The sequence below is a fragment of the Macaca fascicularis genome, chromosome 14 (genome assembly GCF_037993035.2).
Source record: "Macaca fascicularis isolate 582-1 chromosome 14, T2T-MFA8v1.1".
NCBI classification, from domain to species: Eukaryota; Metazoa; Chordata; class Mammalia; order Primates; family Cercopithecidae; genus Macaca; species Macaca fascicularis.
The window spans coordinates 111,384,618-111,405,072 of record NC_088388.1 but is presented as its reverse complement, the minus strand read 5'-3'; the positions used below and the strand labels follow the sequence as shown (position 1 = coordinate 111,405,072).

General features: G+C 43.1%; 2 long non-coding RNA genes across 2 annotated transcripts; both read right to left on the bottom strand.

Annotated features, from left to right (window-relative positions):
* Positions 1-305: 305 nt before the first annotated feature.
* On the bottom strand, positions 306-11,859 carry LOC141408519 (uncharacterized). Its single transcript, XR_012423702.1, has 3 exons — positions 11,720-11,859; positions 10,717-10,773; positions 306-438 (listed from the first exon to the last, which is right to left on the bottom strand). It is a non-coding gene; the product is annotated as an uncharacterized lncRNA (long non-coding RNA).
* A 19-nt stretch (positions 11,860-11,878) lies between these two features.
* Positions 11,879-19,987, bottom strand: LOC141408520 (uncharacterized). Its single transcript, XR_012423703.1, has 3 exons — positions 19,961-19,987; positions 19,388-19,446; positions 11,879-12,007 (listed from the first exon to the last, which is right to left on the bottom strand). It is a non-coding gene; the product is annotated as an uncharacterized lncRNA (long non-coding RNA).
* Between the last annotated feature and the right edge of the window lie 468 nt (positions 19,988-20,455).

The window sequence follows — 20,455 nt, the reverse complement described above, 5'->3', positions numbered from 1 at the left end:
TACCATTAGGAAGCTTCCTTTGCCACCATTTTGAACAATTTCAGTTTTCTTTAATCTAGTTTTATATACCTCAATTGTACCATGTGGATCCCTACTAATAAACCATGTGTGGTTTTAGATGCTGTCAGTTTTCTTTTGTGTTATTTCAATCATGGATGTTTATTATGATTTGGCTAAAGTGTTTTAGATTTAACCCATGAAAAAATTATAAACATTCTTCCTGAGATATTGCAGGCTCACTCTGTGGTCCAAGAGTGGTCTACCATATTTTGAAGTCAAATTTTGGTGTCGTTCTGAAAACTTGGCGAGATATATATTACTTCTCCAAGTCACTGAAAAAGCCAAGAACAAACCTCTGATCACGTAGTGGTACCAACAGCTCTCATTTTGATTGGTGGTGTCAAAATGCATTGTTGGACACTTAACAAAGTGCCATAACTGTGGGGTCAAAATAGTAGGATCAAAGCATCAGAGTAGGCACTGTGCTAGGGGATTGGGTTCTAAAGATGAAAATGTCAACTACTTTTCTTAAAAAAACAAAAACAAAAACAAAAAAAAACAGTATTGTCTTTTGGAAAATCCAAATCCCTAACAAATAATGACACTATAATGAGTAAGTGCTAATTACAATACTGCTGCAAACATCGTTAGGAATTTTATATGTTTGGGACCCTTAAAATAGAAATAAATTGTTCACAGTGAAGCTGGTGGAGCTTGAAGCACTACGGTCTGTCCTGCTGGGAACTTTGCTTTGACCAGTGTGACCAGGTGTGCTGGGATGGGGACAGGTAAATACAGAGAGTGGAGATGAAATGAAGAGTTTGAAGCCAAGATCCAGAGAGTCCAATGTAGGCAATTAATGTTATGTTTCCATTCATCTATTTCTTCTCTGGCCATTCTTCTCTATTTTTCTCCCCTGGGAACGTAGGTCTAGAACCTGATCTCCCAGAGAGTCTAGACCTGGTTTTCCTACTGTCTCCTTTCATGCCTCCTCCCACCCTGCCTCCATCGGGGTTTGAAAACACCACTCCAGAGCACTAAGTAACAGCACTAAGCTCAGGGAGTATAACTCCTGAGAGGAGAAGTGACCAACAGAGGAGGCCGGTGTTCCTCCCTGCTTCAGGAAATGCAGTGTGTCCATCGTGAAAACGTCATTTAAATTCCACATGGTTCTTCCTTCCTCCAGGGGAGCCTCGGTTGGTTTGACTCCTAAACCATTTATTTATAACGAATTTCTGTCCTTGGCAAATACTAACGCTAATAACCACAGCATTAATTCTAGGGTTTATCTAAATGGATAGTTTCAGGCTTTGGTCAAAATGTGCTTCTGTCTGCAAAGTTACATGAATTTTCTTCAACGGACAAAATGTTTCACAAGATAGTAATCGTTTTAGCAGCCAGTTCCGTGCCCAGAAACAGACTGAAATGCCCACCATTGAGGCTTGCAGACTCACTAGCCCTCTGGCTTGCCCCCTTGGAACTATATTTTTGCTGGCCTATAACCCACTTCCCAGACAAATCAGAAAGGACAGTGGCCCAGACTAGAGAGGGAGAGTTCCCAACAAACCCCCCTACCCATTCCCCATCTTCTGCCTGATTCAGGGCCACACTTCTCAGTAAGAGAGCTACGGAGCCAAAGGGAGCCCACACCTCATGCACCCAGTGGTCACAAACCCAGCATTCCCCTTCACAGGCCACACCTGAAGAGGGAAAGCTGAGGAGGCAAACAGCAGTCTCCGGAAGGAGCGGACTGCAGGCAGGAAGTAATGCTTTGGAACATAGTATTATTGGATTGATTTTAAATAGACAATCTGCCTCTCTTTAGTAATAAACGGCAGGCTCTGAAGGGAGCCAAAGGAATCAAAAGAAGAAATGGAAAAGAAATGAGAAATAAGAAAAACAACCCCCCACCCCCAAAATTCTTCCTAGAGCAATTCTTATTGCTCTAGAAGGATCTTTAAAATTCTGTTCCGAATTGCTGGGTATCTGACAGCGCTGTTGTGATAAACTGATGAATGTCTATTTAATACCAAAACATAAAACATATGGATGGTTATTTAGAGGACAAATGCATTTTGACAGATAACTAATTTCATTCTATTGATAGGACATATTTTGTCAGACTCTTCATTTCATTTGAAACACAATCGTTTTTGGTTTCCAGTTCCTTGCCATGGTGGAAATGCATTTGTCAGGCCCTCTAGACCCAAGACGGATTTAAAATATTGTCATCACAACTCTGCTTAAAACCAAGCAAAATTGGAAATATCTCCTATTACCCATTCACACAAGAAACCTTACGAAGTAAATACCTTTTTGTACCCAGTTGGGTAGCAGAATCATTCAGTCTTTAGTGTAGATTGGTATCAAATACCACCCACCCACAACATACTGAATTACATATGAGCAGGAAAGGAGAGGTGGGTAATTCTATCAATGCTTAATGGGCAGAAGGAAAAGGCCCAAGTTTGTATTGGCAAAGCTCTCCTCCTCCGTCATGTTTTACTTCAGCAGTTATCTCCTCCAGAGCACTTCCCGACTCATCCAGGCAGAGGTAAGCTTACCCTCCATAAGCTCCCATTGTTCCCAGCCATGCCTCCACTAGACCCTTTTATCACTCTGCATTTTAATTTTTCTGGTAGAGAACCTGACTTTTTATTTCTATATCCTCAGTGTCTAGAAGATCACCTAGTACATAGTAGGTATTCAAAAAGTATTTGTTGAATGGGAAAATAAATGAATGATTATCTCTATTATAGCATTTATCACCTGAAATTATTAATTTACCTATCATTTTCCTCCACCAAATCATGAGTTCCTTGAGTGTGAGAAATAACTTATTTATCATATGCTTTTTCTAAGCCATGAGCATAGGGTCTGGCATATAGCAGGTACTCAATAAATGTGTTGACAGGATTGATGGATGGATAGATGGATGATGGATAATTGTTTGAAGCTGCTGTGTATCCTAGTATTTCTCAAAGTCATCAGCTACATATATACCAGAGGCATTTCTTTGCTCAGTTTCTAGTCTTTGGATTTTGAAATTTGAACCTCATTTTTCCAAGGATAGGAAGCATCTGTTTTAAAATTGGATTCCTGAATACTCACGAACAAATGGGGAGCTTTTAAAAAATCTAGGGAAGATAGCTTGAATATCTGTTGTTAGGTCCTATTAGATGTCCCCCAAAATGCATTCTCCTATTCTTCCTTAGTAATAGAATCCCCAAAATTTTGGCTCAGCACAAGGTGCCTGGATTATAATATTTATTTTCCAGCCTCCTTTACAGATAGATGTGCCCACATGAGTCAATTCTGGCCAATGGATTTAAGTGGAAGGGTCACGTGCAACTCCCTGGAAGTGTCCTTAAAGGAAGGCGGCATGACTTTCTTTTTCCCTTCTTCCTTTCTACTGTTAGAATACAGATGGCTAGATCTCAGGTAGCCACCTTGAATCATGAGCTGAAAGCTACATGTTGAGGATGTCCCAACAGCAAGATATCAGCCTAGGTCCTGACCACTTTGTAACTTGTCCAATAAATCCTGGATTCTCAATCTCTACACTTCTTTTACATGCGAGAAATTTGGGGGGTTCTGTCACTTGCAGTTTAACCAATCCTAATGAATATAGGGATCTTGGCTGGCCACAATGTAAGAAATATCAAAAATCTCCTATCAAATTGAATTGAACTGAACTGATACTAGGCACACTAAATATTAGATACACTAAATTTAGATAAGAGAAACTTCACTGAAAGCACAAGATAAGAGATTTTTGAACTGGACAACAGATCTCCAAGAGCAGCTAGCCCCATACCCTACTCTGCTCTGGGCAAGTTCCCACCTGATGCTCATTTCATCCTTAATATGAGGGAAGAAAAACAGCTACTATTGCTAATATTAAAACAATCCCTTTTGTCCATCAGACACAGTCCCAATCGGGAACTGTGGATCAATAAACAATCTTCCTAATAAGAGAAATCCTGCAGAGAGGAGAGGTGAGGAGAGTTTTCACTTGAGTTGAAAATTCTCACTCTCAGCCCATAACTATGAAACATCTTGATTTAAATAGGCCAGAGCTTAATTTCCATCTCCATTTAGAGCACTTTGACTGTGGTCATTTTTCTGATAATGTCTGGGAATTTCATGGCTTTTTAAGCAAGATGAGGTAGAATAGTTGGATTTACTGCGGGTGAAATGCTGGCAGAAGAAACTTCAATTTAGCAACTGGTATCACGGACTACTAATCGAGGACTCCTCGGAAGAGTGAGGCCACTGAAAACAGTTATTACTCAATGCTAATAAAAAAAATTATGGATCTAATAAAAGTTAATGGGAAAATATCATGTGCCATAAAAACTGCAGACAAAGCAAAGAATGCTGGGCTGGGGGGAGAAGATTCCACGATAATTTTGTATTGTCTGGAAGCCAAAATTGTCCATGTCCATAATACTTCTGAAGTGCAAATGGACACGCAAATCAAATTAAACTGTGGAATACTTAGTAACAGAATCATCTGCTTTTGTAAAAATAGAAAGGAGCAAGTGAGCTATTACCCAGCAAACCTAACTCATTAACTACAGGTAAGACCATGGTCCATGCTTGGCTATTCTTTGTAAATACAAGTAAGCTTCTTTCTTAAGGATTCTATGTGTTTCTCACCTAGACTGAGTGCTTCATTCCTCTAATGGGGCACTGTCTTGTGTTTGAACAGTGTCTACGGTTCTTAGGAATTTAAGCTTCATACAGCATCCATGATCCCTATTGAGAAGTGGGAAGTAAGAGGAATTGAAAACTTTCCCCCTTCTCCCATTTATTCAGCTGCCATCCTAGCCGGGCCATCATCGTCTTCCACTTGGACTTCTTTACAGCCTCCTAACTGACTTCCCAACTTCTACCTGGCTTCATTCTTTTCCCATCCATTCAGATCCATTTCCCACAAAGCAACCAGGGTGACCTTTTAATTTACAAACACAATTGGATCATTCTTCTGTTTACAATCTTTCAGAGGCTTCTCCTGGCTCCTAGAATAAAAACCACAATCCTTATCAAGGCTCAAAAGGCTTTCCATAATTTGGATCTGACCCATTTCTCAGTCTTCTCATGAGCCATCCCGGCCCTTGCCCCAACACCCAGCCATCTTGAGGGGAGCACACACCATGCTCTGTCGCTTCTGGGAGTTTGTACTTGCTGCTCCCACCTCACCCACTTCTGCCCATATCATTATAACTCATCATTTCATTTCCTCGGGAAGGGTTTGCCCTGCCCCCAGATTAGGTTAGCTTCTGCTGATACATGTTCAGAAGGCAATCTACTTGCCCTGTTGCAAAATTTAGTGTACTATCAATTACTTGCACAATGTCTGTCTTCCCCACTAGACTTTAAGCCTCTTGATGATAGGCTCCATGCCTGTCTTATTCACTACTCTGCCCAGCTCCTGGTGCCCTGCATGGTAATTACAGACTCTCAAATCCTTCTTAACCACCTAAATGAATAAACAAATGAATACATTACCCCAAAACACAGAAATGCTTTGCTAATGCCACTGATTATAAGATGAATTCACTATTCGGAACCCTGTGTAACATAAAGATTAAAACATATATCCAAGCAAAGATTTAAAACTCAAATCAGGCAGGTGCAGCATGCTCGGAGGGAGTGAACATCATGGGCAGACACTACGTGCAGCCCCTTCCTGGAGACAAAGAAACAGGGGTGCCTTTTCAGCAGCCTTGAATTGCCTCCCAAAGTCAAAAATGAATCTTGCCAGGAGGCCTCTTTCATAGTTTATTAATACGAGCTCTCAGGATGTTGGAGTTGGGAAATCATTATGAAACCTTCAGAGTAAAGATTGGTTCAGGCAAGAATTATCAATAGGATGCTAAATCCAGGGGGAAGTTTAGATGCTTATATGGTCTTAAATTGCTTATTCGTTGCAAAGAATAAAATAGTAACTATATGGTGGGGAAATTGAACAACACCTTGACCAGTTGATCAAAATGAAGAAGGGGCAGATTGACATTGTGTGACTCTAGATGTAAAAGCCTGAGAACAGCACAGCATCACTTAGGTAGCATTCTGACCTGGAACGCATAGCCCAAATCCACAATGACAAAGCAAATATAAACCCAACAGGAAAGGCTATGGGAATATTTCAGATTAAAGGAGACTAAAGAAACAAGACGATAAAATTTAATACATTATCCCAAGTTTGCATCCTGCATTGGTAGGAAAAAGTGTTCCAAAGATCATTATAGGGTTAACTGACAAAATTGGAATACAGAAAATGGATTAAAGATGTTATATTAATACTAAGCTTACTGAAGTTGATAACTAACCTATGGTTACACAGGTGGTTCTGTAAGAGAACAAGAAAAAGAATACCCCCTCTTTTAGGACAATTACACTGAAATATTTCAGGGTAAAGGACCACAATATATACAACTTATTTTTATGTGGTTAAAGAATGCATAATTTTAGCTGGTCAGGCACAGTGGCTCACGCCTGTAATCCCAACACTTTGGGAGGTTGAGGCGGGCAGATCACTTGAGGTCAGGAGTTTGAGACCAGCCTGGTCAACATGCTGAAATACCATCTCAACTAAAAATACAAAAATTAGCCGGGTTTGGTGGCTTGTGCCTATAATCCCAGCTACTGGGGAGGCTGAGGCATAAGAATCATTTGAACCCTGGAGGTTGAGGTTGCAGTGAGCCGAGATCGTGCTACTGTACTCTAGCCTGGGCAACAGAGCAATACTTCATCTCAAAAAAAAAAAAAAAAAAAAAAAAAAAAAAAAAAAAAAAATCACACACATGCAAAGAGAGACAGAGAAAGAGAAAAAGAGATGACAAATCATAAAGCAAATGGATTAAATGTTAAAAATAGAGGAATCAGGGTACACTTTGTACTGTTCTTATTCTTGTAACTTTTCTGTGAGTTTGAAATTATTTCCAAGATAATCTTCTGGCCAAGAAGTGAGAAAAACAACAAAGTGCTGGCTTGTGTAAAATCTTGGGAGGCACCAGAATCTTTGTCCGCACTGTAACATCCCTGAAGGTAAGGCAAAAATGGGGGTGAACTTGCACCCCCATTTTTGGGGAGCACACACATGGGGAGCACATAAGAGCACACTGAGCTCCCATGTGCTGCCCCTTAGAACTCTTGTGGGCCTCCAGAAACCACCCCAGAAGCCTTAACATGCAAAGCACCACCACAGAGCAGCACAACTGCCTAAGAATGTCTGGTTGCTTAGCAACCCAGACTCCTACTTGACTAGATAAAGCAAAAGGCTTCCCTCTGGGTCGCAGTATTGATGCACTACACTGAGAATGCCTCTGTTGGTCAAGTTTTAGGTGAGACTCTGGCCAGAGTCAAGTCTAAGTTCTGAACCACAGAAAGCAGCATCCATGGCTCTAAGGGCTCGAGCCAGGCACAAAGCCTGGGGATCTAGAAATTCAGCCTAGTAAAATCCAAAGCAAACAGACCTTTTATCAAGTCACTTCAACTCTCCGAGCCTCAGTTCCCTCATGGGTAAAAAGAGACAGCTGGTAGAGATCCGTGGTTCTCATATATAGCTGAATTTCAGGACGACCTGATGAGCTGGTAGCCAACCATATTCTTCTACCAATGAGATCAGAATCTGTGGAGGTGGGACCCAGGCATCAGTTGTAGTTGTTTTTTTTTTTTTTAAAGCTCTTCAGATGTTTCAAATGTGCAGGTAGGTTTGAAGGTGTCCTTCCAATATTCAGGTGTTGCCAAGGTGATAGTGTAAAGAGGTGGGGCCTTTAAGAAGCAATTAGGCCATGAGGGCTCCTCCCTCATGAATGATATTAGGTGCCCTTATAAAGATGCTTGACAGAGGAGGCTTGACCCTTCTTGCCCCTATGCTGTGTTAGGACACAGCATTTCTCCCTACCAGAGGACACAGCCCTCCCTTACCAGACAATCAAGCCTGCTGGCACCTTGATCTTGGACTTCCCAGCCTCCAGAACTGTGAGAAAATAAATTTCTATTCTTTACAAATTACCCAGATCATGGCATTCTATTATAGCAGCACAAATGGAGTAGCACAGCCTATTAAGTCTATTATCTTTGTTGGTACTGTTACCTAAAAGGGTATCTTGAATCCTGGTCTCTTCTTCCCTCCTTTTCCACCAAGTGGAGCCCTGTGACCCCACACAGCTCTGCCCTACCCCTAGCACTAACCCTGACTCAGGTTAGGTCTCTCGGTCATCTTTGCTGCTTGTCCAGCCCCTTCTTTCTTGAGGCTCAGGCCTACCTTGTGCCTGTCAAGAACTGAGAAGAGCCTGATATTTTATAATACTTACAAGGTAACAAGTTAGCCTGCAATATTTTCATGATTACTCATAGAAGACATGAGACTCCTGGGTCAGAGACAAGAGGCAGTTTACTACTTACAGTAATTGCAGCAGCCAGTGTATCATTATTTTTTGCACCCGTTCCCTAGGACCCAGTATCTACAAGGCAACATAAAGAGGGCCAGATGGCATTTGCACACACAGTGGGTTGTATTAGAAGATAGAAACCCCGAACTTAGGAAATTTAAATCTTTATAAGGGTCAATAGCTATGAATGCTCTTTGCTCCAGAAAGAAATACAATCTCTATTTTCCACGCTGTTCACTATACAAACACCCTTGAAAAGATAGTTCAGAGCCAAAGGAACTTGGTGCTTGTCTCCAGGATGTGCAGAAATGGGAGAGATCTGTGAAGGACTGCCTCTCTTCACACCCTATGCTCGAGCTCATCTGCTTGCCCTTGCTAATTCAGAGTGTCCTACCTCTGAACCCCAATTCCCCAATGGATAACTACCTATGGCCATGCACGTGAATTGCTCATGACCATAATTCCCTAGATTACTTCTCTCCAAGCTTTCTTCTCAGGCAAATGGGTGCCCAAGTCTCTGACCCCTGGTGGGAATTCTCCAAGCTAGAACAGAACATAAGAATGTGTGGAGCTAGCTGGAGGCTGCAAAACAATGAGCCAGGGAAGACAGTAAGAATATCATTCAGGTTAAATGGGGGGTTGCAAGCTAATCACATAGTCCAAATCACTAGCTCTCAAACTTCAGTGTTTGGGTGTTGAAGCTGTTTCATAACTTCAGAGTGTAGCAGAATCACTTGGAGAGAGTGCTAAAACACAGATTGTTGGACCCTAACACAAATGTCTCTGATTAAGCAGGTCTGAGCTGCGGCCTTGCAAATATGCACTTCTAATAAATTCCCAGGTAGTGCTGATGCTGCTCTGGTCTAAACTTTGTCCATCCAAGGTAACCGGGCTGAGAAATGACAGCCAGATTGAGAGCAATGAAAGGCCAAGTGGAGGAGGTAACAGGAAAGTTTAGGAGAACCTAAAGGGATATGATTCAGACGTGCAACCCAGAGGCTGGACACTTCCTATAAAGCTCCCTCAGCCTTGCCTGTGGGTCAGGGAGAATGTTATTATAGGGTCATTTCAGACAGTGGGATGTAGGGCTTCCATCATGTTGACTACTCATTACCCCAGATGCTGTGCCTCCTGTTAAACATGGCTCCTTCCAGTGTCTGTGGCTGGCTCTGCTCTTAGGGTCTCATCCTACCCCACAGGGAGACCTTGTTGGAGTTTCTGTTCCTCCCAGCCTGCCTGCTCCCAGTCAAGTTAACCCAGACATGCTAGTTAGCCTGTTTCCCTGCCCCACATTTATAGCTCATACACACCCACCAAATTCATTATTCCCCTTCTCTGCTCTGTACTCAAGAGGCTGATACCCTCACAGACTACAATACCTGGGCTACCTTATGGCCTGTTTCCAGTTCCGTCTGGCTAATGGGACACAATGGCAAAGATCAAAGGATGACAGAGGAGTTTCAGCTGTTCACTCTCGTCCTTTCTCCTCAGAGCTGTATCTCTTGCAATATTTGTATCCCATACTGTCTCTTCTGCTGAGTGGCCCCAGCTCCACGGTACCAGCTTTAAAACTGGAATATCATTTCTGTAAAGCCATTTCCTCCTCTTGTCCCTTCAGTGCTTGGGGTGGTTTCAGGTGCATCACTACCCATCACCTACCTGTTCCCCTAGTTCTGCCCACACTGCTGTAAGCAGTTCCTTCACTGAAGTCTCCTAAACCTCTGAGCAAATCCTGTTTCTACCCAGGACCCTGACGGACATACTCATCTCACCTGATCATACCCGAAGGTATACCATAGCTCCTCTCTGCTGGATGGAGGTACCTGAAGTGGGTCCTTCTCAGGAACAGAATTGATAAAGAGCTCCCTATAACTTCCTGAGAATCCATCCTGAACTCCACCCCACTCCGCAGGGCTCCCCTAGTGATAAGATGGCAGCAAAGGTGAAGCCACAGCAGACGTGACTAAGGTCTTGTCAGCCAAGCACTGGTGGGCTCCTCTCCCCAGATAGCTTCCCTCAGTGCCAAAGAGCAATATAGCAAGGCTTCCTCCCAAGAGCAAATGTGCTCCTAAGGCCCTGCTAATAGTTTCCCAAAGTCTTGTCAGGAACAGGAGGCTGGTACCAGCAGCAGTCCCGAGTCTCTGATGTTGCCATGGTAGCAGTAGGGTCACTGCTTAGCAACAGACCAGAGCCGCAGGAAGTTGCTAAGGTATTTTCACATGTGTTAAAGCAAATGGATGTTTATCTCAATCTTGAGTGTAAATACACTGTAGAGAAAAAAAGAGAAAACATATACACACAAACCACCTACTGATGTTCAGAGCTGCACGTCTGCTGATCCTTGAGGCCTGAAGCATATGCCTTCTCTCTGGAGGAAACAGAGAGACCATAGGTGACCCAATGAAGCGCATCCGCTTACCCCCTAAAACAACCGTTCACCTGTCTTCCCACCCACCCAGGCTGAAAACCTTCCTCACCACTTAATTTCCAATAGAATTTCCAAATTTTTCTCTTAAACGGCTTTTGAGAGGCCATGTGGCAAACTAATTAAATGTATGGACTCTAAAGCCAGAGTATGTGGGTCCAAAGCCTAGTGTTGGCCCCCTCTTTCTCTGTTATTTTGGACAAGTCACTTAACATCTCTGTGTCTCAACTTTCTCATCTGTAAAATGGGTATAATACTAGTGCCTACCTTACAGGATTATGTGAGGATTAAATAACTTCTTCCATGTCAAGCACTTTCAGCAGTGCCTGGTACACACTGAGGGCATTGTTAGGGATAGCTATTAGTAACATTCAGTGATATCATGGATACTTTTCCATTTGCCAGGCTTTATATAAAGAACGAAGCATGTAAACGTTAGCAAGAAATTGGCCCTGTCTTCATGGGGTCCACAACTATTCCAGTGCCAGTGTGGCAATGGTAAAGACCCAACTCTCTGGATGGTTATTCAAAATACCCCCAAATACTGGCCTTGTCTCCTTAAGGAGTAATTGTGAGGTTTAAATAAGGTAATTCATGTAAGAGCTCAGAATGGTGTCAGGCATACAATACGGGCTCAATAAAAGTTACCTATTACTACTAAAATTCTTTTATTATTCCTCCCCACAAACCAGCTGCAAACTTGTCTGTGTTCAAGCCCCTAAATAAACTCATGCACTCCCACAACTGGGTTCTTCTTGACACTGCCAATGACCACCTGGAACACCTTCCCCTTTCCACCAGTCTCATGTCTGCATGACCTGCAAGACCTGCAAAAGGTTCTGTCATACCTTTTCTTGAAAGCCCCTCATCTACTCCACACCATGCTCACCCCTCCACCCGAACTATGTTGAAACTCCCGTGGAGGTCAGTGTTTCTTCTTCCTTGTGTTTGTATTTTGCTTTCTAAGCCAGATCACAAGCCCTCTGTATGACACTCTTCTTATGGATCTTCTCAGATCCCCTCAGCCTCATCTGTCTTGGGCCCTTTACCACTGTTCCACCTCTATTGTCACCAGGGATCAGCGCTGCACTGCTGTGACCAGGCAGCAGTTCTACGGTAACCAGCTCCATCCAGCAGCCACCCAGTCACCATGCCGGCTCCTAGGGCCACTTTACTTCTGCAAAGGAGACACAATGCATATGTGATCATGGAATTCACCAGTCTTACTATGGCCCCCATCATCCAAAAGCAGCATACTGAAGGAATGGCAGAATGAGCAAAGGCACCTGCCCTGTAACAACACACCAAAGGGTTAGGACACAATCATCAGTGATGTGGTATGTGCACTGAGCAGTGATGTTGGCATAGTATATAGTGCTGTGTCCAAAACAGCAGGGATACACAGTCGGGGAACCAAGGAGTGGATGTAGGACTTGCCTCTCTCACCCTCCTTCCCACTCACTCATAGAGTTTGTGCAGTCTATAGTCTGGACCCTGCTGGATAAGAGGTCTGGTTGTCAGGGAAGAAACTCTTCGGCCAGGAAGGTTCCACTGAACTTGAAGCTGACTACCACTTAGTCACTTGGCACACCTCATGCCAGTGGACAACACAGGGATTGTACTGGTGGGATTAATAACCCTGATTACCAGAAGAAGCTGTGGTTGTGGCTGCACAATTGGAGGAGGAAAGATTCTTTCTAGAACCTGGGGGTTTCAGTGGGGGCTTTTCTAGGTGCTTGAAACCCAGCAAAAACTATAAAGGGGCAATTGCAGCAACCATGGTTTAGCAAGGGAATGGCAAGCAAAGATAAACATAGCCTAGTTCTTTGCTACCCAAATGTGCCCACGGACAAGCAGCATCAACATCACCTGAGAGCTTCTAGAAATGCAGAAGTCCAGGTCCCTCCCCAGACCACTGAATCAGATTCTGCATTTTAACACGATTCCCGGCTGATTCGATGCACTTTAACGTTGAAAAGCACGCTCAGCAACCCACTGCGCAAGCAACCGAGCTGGAGGTGAGAGAAATCTAGAATCAGTAATGGAGGTGGTTGGGCAATGAAGATTCGTTATGGCCTAAAACCAGCAACGGGAGTGGGAACTGTAGCTTCTTTTCCTTATACTCTTCAGGGAGAGTGGCTGGTCCCTGCCTTGATGGAGAATTAATGACCGATTGCCGGTAGAAATGTGAAATGGTGCAGTTGCTTTAGAAAACAATCTGGCATGTCCACCAAATGGTAAACATAGAATCACCCTATGACCCAATAATTCTACTCTTCCCAAGAGAAATGAAAACCTAGATTTCTATATGGCTGTTCATAGCAGTCTTATTCATAATAGTCAAAAAGTAGAAACAAACCAAATGTCCATGAAAATTATACAGGAGGATCCTTGGAAATTATACAGGATCCTCCCTTTCTCTGAGGAAAGGGAGAACAGGTAAAAACTTGCCCCAAGTCACACAGCCTGTTCTAAGTGGAAATTATACAGGATCCTTGATTTTTCTATCAGGATAAGGATGGAAATACAAAAATGAATAGAAAGTTGGTGTTGAGAAAGGACACTTAAGCTGGTGAGACAGCTGATAAAAATTTCTGCTGAAAAGTAAAGACATTTTCCCAGTATTTCCATGTAATCCTGGTGGGAAATCATCAAAAATCTAGGATAAGCATCCTAATGGAAATGTGGTCTGGAAAGATGGGCTGGGAGTCCCCTTCACTGAGCGGGAAGGAAGCAGGCTGCGTGAGAGAAGAAAGAATACTACGCACAAAAGCTTGCATCTTAATCTGACCTCAGAGAAGAGCGTGTATACCTGGCATGTGTGCCTTTCAGGGAGTGTCTGGGTTTCCTGTACCCCAGGCCCTGATCCACTACAGATACACAAGTACTTGATAAATCTAATTGGATTGTGTCTGTGCTGGAGCTAAACAGTCTCTTGCTGTTTAGGGAAACTCCATGTCCAGTACAACCCCAGTACCTAACAGAGTGCTTTACACTTAATGAGCATTCAATAAATATTTGTGAAAGGAATAAATGGCTAAAAATGAATAAGCACTTTGAAGCCTGAAGACAGGTTACTGCATGTATCTGTGAGACTTAACAGACAGAAATGAATTACCAAGCTTAACTCCTAAGGGAAAAAAGAAAGTAACTGACTGTGCTTTGGCCCCAAAAATGTTATCTCCCTCATCAACCATTACCACCAGCAATGAGGTGGGACATCTGCAATTTGGGGTCTGGGTTTTCAAAAAATCCCCCAGTTGCTGATTTGGGAGATGGCAACATAGAATCTTCTATCTAGAAGAGACCTCAGAGATCCCTGAGCTATTGAAGGAATAGAAGCCTAGAAGAACTGTCATTTGTGAGGATGTGACAAATGGCTGGGTAATTTCCCAAGGATAAGCTAAACCCAGACAGGGAGTTCATGCATCAACAGCAGTACCTATAATATCAGAAGTTCAGGAAATTGACACTGTGTCTGTCACACATTATTTGAACTGAATACTGGTTCTGGATAATTCGCTCCTCCCCAAAATGTGGATATATGATGATGGTTTTGCTGGGACACATTACAGAGGGAAAAAGAAATCTTCCCAAATACTCCTATGCAGAAGGTGCAAATTTCACACAAGTGACTCATGATGAAGCGCCTGCAGAGATCTACAGACCCAGCCCATTTCCCAGAACTGCCCCTCGAGAAACATTCCCAGGTCAGAACTTCAGACACCTAGTCACCTACTGCAAGCACTAGCATGATAAGGGCAAAACTGCTCCCCAAGGAGAACTGTGCCCTTGGGCAGAGCAGTGGAGTGAATTAATTTCTAATAATGAAACAGTGAGCTACAGTGTTTGTCTACAAAACAGGCTTATTCATGAAGAGTAAATATGTCAACTAATTCAAGAGGCATGCTAAATCTCCATTGTTTTCTGAAGTTCAGGTTTCCTGGCTCTGTAAAATGTGATGCACGCCTTCAATGTGTGCAGCAGAATCTGTGAGATTGCAGAATGCCACATTAAACTCAGAGCTCCTGGGCTAATGAGGGTAAGTCCATTTTGCAGTAATGAATTGTTGGTAATAGCCCATCATGGAGCAGATGTCTCATCCATCATTGCCCCGGGAGTCCGAAACTCTGAAGTACTCCCATCAGATAGGGAGGGGGCACAGCCCAGGGAGGCGATCCTCATCTCTGGACTTCGGAGAGCAGCCAATCCTAGGAGTTAGAATCAGTAGGTGCCTATCCAGTGTGATTTAAGGTCCCCCAAATCCTCCCTAACTCAAAATATGTCCCCACCCACCTGCCACAGCGCTTAAAATATCCTCCTTTGAATTTTCTGCTATTAAAATGTAAATATGTCACCTGGAAGAAGTAACACATTAAATTAGCATCCATTATCACTCATTTTCACATTAGGGAGAGCTGGGCCCTGAGGAAAGGGAGGAGGACAGGTAGTCCTTGATGGAGGGTGGCTTAGAAAGGAGCTGAGCAGGTCTCAGGTTGGTGGGGTGGGGCCAAGCTGGGGCACAGTGTGCGTGCCAGTGAACTCTTGCTCACCCCATCCTACTGACAATGTGGGTTTTTTAAGTGTGTGCTTCCTCAAATTACCTGAGCAACCTAAAGGGGAGAGACGGTAACTTACTTATCTTTGCCAGTCCCCAGGACCTCTTCAGGAAATGCTTCTTGAATAAGTAAATTTCATCCTCACAACCCCCCAAAGGAAATCAGAGAAGGGATCATGGCCATTTTATAGTTGCAGAATCAGACTCATGGAGGCCCATTTTCTTGCCCAAGCACATGGGACTGAAGAGGAGCAAGTTCTGGATAAACAAAGCGGCAGACAAAGTATATGTTTTTATCTACAGGAAATTGTATTTATGTGGAAACTAATGTGAAGTAAGAATAGAATAGGGCCACATTTTGGATGCCTTTCAATGTCAGCCTGAGACTTTAGGGTGTTATTCTGGGAACTTCTGAAAGTTTGTTTAGTGATCGAAAATACAGGAAGCAGAAGGATACAGAGAAATATGCAAAGTGATATTTTAGGCAGGTTATTGGCATACAGGAAAACAGGATGGGTTGGAGAATCAATAAATTAAAGACTAGTGAAGAGATTCTTCGTGTGAATCAGAACTGGGAAGGTAGCAGTGGAAACAGGAGGGACGTAGGAAGATGTATGTAAGAGACATATAGATAACAAATAGATCAGATAACAAATAGATCAGTTGCAGTGACTGGTTGGAGAAGTGGGTAAGGAAGAAAGTGGATTGAGGGACGTTGACTAGATTTCAAACCCACTTAACTGACAGAAATCGACAGCAATGAGAAATCTGGAGGAGAAGCGGGTTTTGATGGAGGATGGTAAGTTTCATTGCAAACATGTTGAGTAAGGTGACAATGGAACACCCAAGTGAAGATGTGCATGGGGCCGATAGAAACTTGATGTCAAACCTCAAAGAGATTTAGTAGAAGCAACAAAAATAGGTGAAATCTCTGAGAAAGGGTAGAAAATGAGTCAGAGTCAGGACCTCCAGACATGTCCACTTATAAAGGATGAGTACAAAATGAAGGAGACAGAGTCGGACAGTGCAGTGAGAATTGAAGCCAAATAAGAGTGTTTCAAAAGGTAGAGGTGCCAGTGCCAGATGCTGCAGAAAGGTCAAGGAAAGTCAGGAGAAATTGCTATTGGGCTTCAAGAATAGACTCTCTGGTTATCTTCAATAGCACAGTCTCAGACATGTGGAAAGTGCAGAAAAACACAAATGCAGTGGAGGAAGCATGGAGAAAAGGAAAAGATGGGAAGAGAAGAGAGATGGCTGTGCAGCAACAGTCGAACCAAGCATGACTGGCCTTGTTTTCTTGTCCCTTTCCATACAGGCAATGCTGAACCTCGATTTATGTGCAGAGAATGACTGAAATGTAAAAGACAGCAGGAGATACTGGGGAGGCATCAATTAGGAGCAGCAGGAAGGGAGGGGCTGGGATGTACAGGGAAGGGTAGACAGAAGAAGGTGGGAGTCTAGGTTGAAGAAAGGGAAAGGGGCAAGCAATGAGGTGAGTCCAAACAGATCATTTTCCTGGAAAAATCAGAAAAACATGTTCCCAGGGTTGAGCCTATAAAAAATAGTAGACTCCCAGGGAACATGAGAGGGTTCCAGACAACAAACGACTGGATTCAGATGCTGTCAGGATTAATCTAAAGCAGGAGAGGAACAAAACTCATTTCCAAAGGAAGGATCTCATCTGTGTGTCTCTGACAGCCCAACTGATGAAATCTATACCTAGAATTACAAGGCCATTGAATATCAGCGCTAGGAAGGCCCTGAGGCATCATCTGAGCCAACTCTCTCTCACTTCACCAACTGAGAAAATAAGGCCCAAAGGGGTGAAGTAAATTAATCAAGAAAATGCAACTAGTTAAAGGTCAAACCTGGACCTGAATCTAGGCCTCTTAGCTCCTGGTCAAGTGCAATTCTCACCAAATAGCAACTCTATGAGCTGGATTTCCCAGTATAAGATTGGGTCAATTTCAGTCTTATGTAATTTCTTCTTTCCAATAATGATTATGTTATTTAGATGTGTGCATAACAAAGTGATTTCATTTTTGTACCTTTGCGTGGTTTTTCATATTAAAAATTTGAAAAAAGCAATAAATCAGGAATAGAAAATATTCGTCAGATCATGCCTCTCAATTTTTGGTTCTGCAAATATAGTCACTGCAATTGCATAGCAAAGTTATTAAAAGAGTAGCTGTGGAGTTGAACAGACCCAGCTGCAAAGCCAGGTGAGCCCCATCACTTACTATTTGTGTGACATTGAATGAGACCTTGACCTCTGCTGGGAGAGGGTGGCAGAAGGAAGGGAGGCAAAGCGGTCAACCACTCTGTCATCATGGTCCTAAGCATGGAGAAAAGCAGCAGTGAGACCCAAAGAGCGAAGCCGCCAAAGCTGCTGCTAATACCTGTTTCCCTTTGGAATAATCCCAGTGTTTTGGCCAGAGATGATTTGAAGGCTTTTTGAGAGGCACACCTGAAGAGAAAATGTAATTACTTTTTCCTGCACTTGAATTTCCAGGCAGTGTCCTTTCAAAATAAAAAAGTCACTCGAGGGGTGGAAAGGAGGAGTAGGGGAAGAAATGAAGGACAGAGAAGGGCCATCCCCGCTGAAGCCAGTGACATTTCACCAAAGCGACTCCCTTTGGGAGCAGCTGGTGCAAATGTCACTCAGCGAAGACAGCAGGGAGCAAGAGAGAGCTGTGGGTTCTGCAGGAAATAACATGATCCACTCCTACTCCCACCAGCCACCCCACCCCAACCCCCCAAACCCTGACCCTCTGGAAAGCAGTTAGACCAGGCACTTAACTGATGTTGTTGACCTTTGGGTGGCTATAAACATCTTGTAGCTATTTGACTGCAGTCATGATGAAGCACATATCCAACCCCAGTAGAACTGTCCCAATGTCAGCCCTGGGGATCTCTATCCACAGGAGGCAATGCCCTGACCTCCACCTCTCCCATGTAGACCAGTGGACCAGAAGGGAGTGTGCTGTGCAGTTTCCATGGGATGCTCATTTCCACCAGAGCATCCCAGGAGAAATGCAGCTGCTAATTATTAAAGAGTTGATCTCTACAACAGACAACCCTAGGGTTCTTTAAGTTGATCATTCTGGGGCATGATAGAAGGAAGGAGAAGAACAAAGAGAATTAAGCCAACCCAGGGTTGAGTCCAGTTCTGCCACTTATTATATGACCTTGGCAAGTTACTGAACCTCTGCGCTGCCTCAGTTTCTTCATCTGAAAAACAGGCATACTATTGCTCACAGGGGTTTAGGAAAATGAGATATAATTGATCACAAGTTCCTGGCTGTGAGGAGGTACTCAACAGGCAATGTTACATATACATATTTGTTAAGGACACATCAAGTTCGTGCACACCGACAAAAGAGCACAGGTCCCTGGCCAAGCTCTCAAAGTCACCATGCAGAAGGATGAACATTCATAAAACTCCAAAAGGCAGGAGGAGACCTCTTTGAGGCTAATGATGTTCCCAGATAGTGGCTGTGTTGTCTTCAGGAGTGATGAAATCTTCAGGACTAATGGACAGTTCTGTGGCCTGAGATACTTGACCCACTGGTAAAACTACTTCTTAAATATCTCTTTTTGTTTTTCATTTACTTGCAATATATTATATATGCCTCCACATACATTCAAAAACTATTCAACACAACTCTGTATGGATGTGAAATCCACTTGCTCACCCAGTGTTTGGTACATACATGGCCAGTGCTTACTATTGAGTGACCCTCAATGCCTTTATTAGGTCTTTTCTGAATATGCTGTCCACATGCCGTTCTGCAAGGAGTCCTAGCCCTTTGAGAAAACAGTGGTGTCCACAGTAAACTGAGGCTTTATTACCAAATTATAAGGCTGGTTCTTATGAGGACTCTAGTGGACAAACTCAAATAAATAACTTTGGAAAAGATTAAGTTTAGAGTAAATTTTTATCAAAAATGAATAAAGGTAGTCATGAGAAAGAGAAAGTCAAGTGGAAAGAAAACTTACCGAACCAGTCGGAAGTGAGGGTTTCTTCATTCTGGCAAAGGCAGGTGACCCGTGTAGTTCTGTTTCAGGGGCAGAGAAGAAAAATTGCTCAACAAACTAAGGCTGCCTCTTTAGTTTCCAGAAAGCAGTCATATATTGACTTTTTTTTTTTTTTCAGACAGAGTCTCGCTCTGTCGCCCAGGCTGGAGCGCAATGGCGTGATCTCAGCTCACTGTAAACTCTGCCTCCCAAGTTTAAGCCATTCTCCTGCCTCAGCCTCCCCAGGAGTGGGATTACAGATGCCTGCCACCATGCCTGGCTAATTTTTTTGTATTTTTAGTAGAGACAGGGTTTCACAATGTTGGCCAGGCTGGTCTCGAACTCCTGACCTCATGATCTGCCCGCCTTGGCCTCCCAAAGTGCTGGGGTTACAGAAGTGAGCCACCACATCCGGCCCATATATTGAATTTCTACCTGTCAGAGGCTCCATGCTGTGTGTAGAATGGTAGAAAACACAAGGGCTCTGTCTCAGAGCAGAGCAGAATTCAAATCCTAGCCTTAATACTCACTGTGTACACTTAAGTAAGTACTTACCCTTCCTGGACCAAAAGTTTCTCACCTGTAAATAAAAAAAAATGACTGGAATCCCCAAAGCCATGCCCATAATCCAAAAAGATTTAAACCTAATATTGAAAATTTAGGGTGAATTGAAAGACGCATTTTATTCGAGGATATAATGGTTGGGTTTTATTTGATATTTTTTGTTTTGTTTTTTTTTTGTTCTGTGTTTTTCATTTGTTTTTAATAGAGAACTCGATATTTTAAAGAAAGATCTTTTCCTTACAACTAAACATGTCTTTGGGAAGCTAAACGCTTGACACCTTAACACAATAAACAAGGTCTCCTAATTGAAATCAAAATACCTAAGAGGGAATAGACTGGCACTTGAGTGCTGACTGGCATGCGTGACTCTGCAAAGTTCAAACTGAGAAGCAGCTTTCTAGCAACTGAAGTTCCTCGACAACGGAACGCATTCTTTCCCCACAAACCGGATTTTCTGTGTCTCCTCCAGGATCTTCTGGAACACTG